A 5,034-nucleotide genomic window follows, 5' to 3' on the forward strand; every position below is an offset into this window, starting at 1 on the left:
AATCAAGCTTAAAAACATCACCTAATGGCATGCAAAAAGAGATTGAACCTATCCCTATAAATAGATATGTGGCATCATCTCCCAACTCCACTTGCATACCGGCTGTGTGTTGATGACCTTCTTGTTGAAGTTCATGTGTCTAGATGCTTCACTGCCCACATACCACCCAACACAAAAAATGGTGTTAGTGGAAAGACATGAAACCTTGGGAACACTATGTCAAGCTGGATGCTAATTTGGTCTGACTAAAGCTCTACACTCCTTGCAAACTGCATTTGCTGCTGCCTTTTCTTCCCCTTTTTCTTCTCAGGGCATTTAAAATCATGTTGGCCCATCTTGTGGGCTTGAAGCACTTAACATGACTTGAGTCTTTCTTTACTGATTTGAAGAACTTGAATCTTCTTTCTTCCAATTTTGACCTTCCTAGGTTATCCTTTTTCTTACCACCCTTCCTCATCTTCTTGATGAGGGCTAAGTTTTGACTCTCCTCCACTTTAGCTGAAACAATGTCCAATTTGATCTCCTAGATGAAATGTTTCCAAAGATTTTAAAAAGTGCGAAGCATCTCATGAGCACAAACACCTCGATAAAAAGTATCTGAAGATAACCATTTAATGCTATGGAACCAGCTCCTCACCCTCCATGTTCACCACAATAGCATTTCACTGATCTCGAAGTGCAGTGACCTTCATAAGACAACTAGACACTGCCTTTCTATCCCTCATGCATGTGGTAGTGAGCTTGTTCTTCAACTACATTTTGTGAAAGTATTCACATTTTGGTACAGTGATAAAGGCATTGTACATTTGCTAGGCTGACTTCTTCTCTGCAATGTGAGGGATCAAATGGTCCTTTAGAGAATTGAGGTTGATTCTGTTTGCTTTGGCCGGCTTCCTTTCTGATCTGTTCTTCCAACAATGTGGCATCAGTAGGTATTGTAACCTTCTCAATGAAACACCAAAGATCAACCTCCTCGAGTGGCATCTCCAATATACATTTCCGGTGTAAATTTGGAAGCACCCTCTAGATGGTCTCACTCTTTAAGACCAAGACTTTTCATATTTGCATCTCCTGGAATACACCACCAAACAAATTAGCCGGAAAAGAAAAATCAGTTCGGCAGCCTACATCACATGTGCAGATCACCACTCTTAGGCACACAGAAGACACCAATCATTAGAACACTTAGGGCATCATACCGTAGGACTTCTCACAGTTCTCGAATGCTTCAATCATTCAAGAGTCTTGGGTATCACACCCATTGAAGCCTTCTGAAAGCGCCATCTCACAACGAGCAGCCATCTCCATGCATAGATTCTGAACATTTCAGATCTGTGGCTCTGATATTCAATTCATGGTAAGCAGACCTGCACTCCTATATAAATGCTAGGTAACAGAGAACAAAAAACTATCAAAACGACGGTTGAAGGAACTCTAGATCTACAAACGCAACACTATGAAAATTATGACAGCAAGTACAAAGTTGCAGCACTCAGTCACATGTCTTCTATTAACTGGAAGAAGAAAAATACAATGTTTATGTAATTGATCAAAGCACCTGCCCCTACCTCATATGCAGTGCCCTATCTCTCCTTATATCACTGTAAAGATTAGGCTGCAAAAATAACTCTGCATTCTTGGGGCATGCCTTGTCTGGCCCTCATTGAAAACCCCAACTGTAACACTAAGTCTGTGTAGAGAAAAGTTTCCAGTCTGCATCAGAGAAAGCTTCCTAGAATAAAGCACACTGAAGGAGATAGCCTTCTTGGGATTTATGCCCTTGGCTAAAGTTGAATCTTCTTATGCAACTTGCAAGGCACCTAGTCTAAAAATAGAACTGCAGCTAACTAGAGCCAACAGCTATCCTAAAATAAGAAAAGACAGTGCTTTCTTAATTGGAATGGCGCTTCTAAATAACGATGGTGCAAACATGCACCTCTATCACAAGGGTGCCTACTAAATGCTGCTGTGCCGTTACACACTGACCTCTTAACTGCAGTGAAACTGAGGCACAATGGATCTGCTGAAGCACCCCAAGCTGCAGTGAAGGAGAACAGTGATGGAGCGGGCAGGTAAAACTAACAGGGATGAGGTTTCATGACAGATGGGAATTTTAGAGGATAGGGTAGGGGAGTGAACTTGATAAACATCTGCTATCCACCCACCTACCCCACCTGCCAACTATGTTTGTTAAAACTAGTTACAATTGATAGCATATATGCATATAGAAAATAGGGTATAAGGTGGGTGAGAGAACTTGATAAACACCCGCCCGTCGTTTTTTCCCTCCTGCCAACGCACATCTATATATATATTGGAAACTATTTTCATAAAACTAATTACAATTGCTATAGGCATAAAGAAAAATAAAACATAGTAATACATTCATAACAAGAGAGACTTATGGTACTAAATACTACATCTGAAATAAAAAATGGTAGTAACTTCGAAATAGGTAAATATGAGAAATAGGTAAATCTCAGGTAATAGCCCAAGGGGTTCTCTTAAATGGTTTTTGTGAACTTTGTTGCACATTTAGTTTGTTCCATCCCATTAGGTGTCCTGTTTGAAACTCCCCTGGGTTATGCGCACTAGTCTATACTGACAGGTCTACTAGGGATGCCATCCATGAATTTGGGGAAACATCCCTTGGATTTACCAGGTTTTCCTTGGAAAAAGCAAAAGCTAAATTTTAGGCAATAGTAATTTTAAAGTTACAGTTGTTTTTCCAATGCCGATTTCTTATGAATGCCTTTTCTAGCATTTTATAGGTTTTCTGGTCTATGAAAAATACATCTTATGATAATGTTTTATGAAAACAATAAACTTGTGCCTGTGATTTGCTGATATTTTACTGCGTTTCGTAAAGTCAACTTGGGGGTAGTGGACTGGGATGAGGTTTTGTGACAGACTGGAAGTTTAGGGGATGAGGGATATGAGGATTGGCAATGAGATTCTGGCATGGCAGGAGGCTAACTCCAGGGGACCATCATAAATTCTTGATAAATGTAGATTTATAATTATAAAGATCTAAAAAAAATATACAAATTATATTTTAAAGATCTAGAATAACAGAATTGAGCCATACAAAGAATGAACATTAAAATAGATTATTAGATATATACCATAATGGATAAGTCATTGATTCACTTTTTAGTAGTGAAGAAAATCTACTTAACTATTTGATTCATTATTCATTGATACAATCACAACTCATACAGCATATATGCCAAGTTTATTTCATTTAAAATTACTAATCATAATAACTATATGCAATTGAAATAGTACAAGTAACAAAAAGCATGTGTGCAGTATTAATTAAAAAAAGACAACGTTCTCTCCAAGCTCTCCCAAGCTGAAAATCATTCCTTGCTCAAACATCTGTCCTCCTCACTTAAACAATGCCTTCTCAGTTGAAAGAACAATCCTGCTAAGCTGCATTGTAAAATCATTCCTTGCTCAAACATCTGTCCTCCTCGCTTAAACAATGCCTTCTCAGTTGAAAGAACAATCCTACTAAGCTGCATTGTAAAATCATTCTTTGCTCAAACATATGTCCTCCTCACTTAACAATACCTTCACAGTTGAAAGAACAATCCTGCTAAGCTGCATTGTAGATGTTTTTTTTTTAAATTAATTTTTTGTTGTTGTTCGCTTATTATTAAATTTTAAAGATGTTGTGTTTGCTTCTTTTAATATAAAGGCTTATATTAGGTATTTAGTCTGCTTAGTGTGCACGATTATTTATATTTGGGATGGGTTCTTTAGTTACGCCTGTTTTTGAAGTGAAAATTAAAAAAACTACAAGTAGTTGGGAGATATCCAGATGTCCTCTGCACTTGGGAGACTTACCCTGACCATACAAGATAGGTCTGTTGAGGCCCTTGTACTTGGGGATGTCCCTGACGTCACTCTTCCCCTGATAACCTTGCGTTCAAATTAGTATCTAGTAGAAGAATTGTCCAGTCAGAATCTATTTGCTTTACAATGTGATTGGTTTTTTTCATTTCTAATCCTTGCATGGTAAATTTTGCAGGGTGAATCTCAACAGGGCAGGCCAGGTTGGGAAGGGGTAGGTGATATTTTCTTGAATTCCTCTCCGAATATATTCAGGCTGTTTTAGTTTGTTAATCTACCACGTTTACAGTTTCATGATTTCTACATGCATATTCCTTGTTTGTACTCACAAATATATCTTCACCAGGTCCGAAACAGATGTAGAGATGAGTGGACGGAATTCCGAAAGCGGATGGAGAAAGCTGAAAATGAATACCTGCAAGAAAATTCTCATAGTTAGTGCAGTATTTGGTGAGACACATGTGCACATTCCGCATTCCTCAAGTTCCATTGTTTATATTTATGGCTACCATGAGCCAATTCTTTTAAAGCCTCGAGCTTGTATTTTTTTACAATCAAGTTTGATGGCCTTGTATTTAAATTCCTAGGCACTCCAGAAAATTTTCGGTGCAAACATGTCTGATGTTAACATTTATTCTAAACCTTTTGGTATGGCAATTTTGGAGGTTTTCTTCCTATTCTTTAAAAACCACCTGTTCTTGTTATATATTTTAACACCATTGACACTTGTTCTTATGTTAAGTGTGTTGTCAAGAGTTTTCCAGTCTTCAACTGCTATATTACGGCACAGTTTCCCAAACTATTCATCCTTCAAAATATTTTTTATTTGTATTATATAGTTCAATAAACTGATCCGGGTTGACACTTAATTCTGAATCTCTAGCTCTGGTTGCAACTATGCTGTTGGGGCAGATGTGAGATTCATATAGTGAAAAACTAGGTGGCTTATGTGCACAAATGTGGAAACGGGTTCGTTGCCTCACACAACTATAGTTAGATCTATCTTTTTAAGTGAAGTTGCCTTATTTAAAGTTTCCCTTGCCACAATTTGGTTCTAAATAAATATCCAGGTTGCTCTGTGGTTATATGGTACACCCTTCCAATGAATGCTGTTAATGGTAATTTTAAACTGCTGGTTCAGAATAGTAAATATTTCTTATTTCCATTATTACATCC

At 37.8% G+C, this 5,034-nt stretch overlaps 1 long non-coding RNA gene across 1 annotated transcript; it reads left to right on the plus strand.

Moving 5' to 3' along the window:
* Positions 1–568: 568 nt before the first annotated feature.
* On the plus strand, positions 569–4,586 carry LOC149185823 (uncharacterized). The gene is made up of 2 exons (XR_016256093.1): positions 569–4,072; positions 4,205–4,586. It is a non-coding gene; the product is annotated as an uncharacterized LOC149185823 (long non-coding RNA).
* Positions 4,587–5,034: the final 448 nt, after the last annotated feature.

The sequence above is a fragment of the Pinus tabuliformis genome, chromosome 3_1 (assembly GCF_031772625.1).
Source record: "Pinus tabuliformis cultivar Carrire ecotype Pingquan chromosome 3_1, CPIR1, whole genome shotgun sequence".
Taxonomy (NCBI): domain Eukaryota; kingdom Viridiplantae; phylum Streptophyta; class Pinopsida; order Pinales; family Pinaceae; genus Pinus; species Pinus tabuliformis.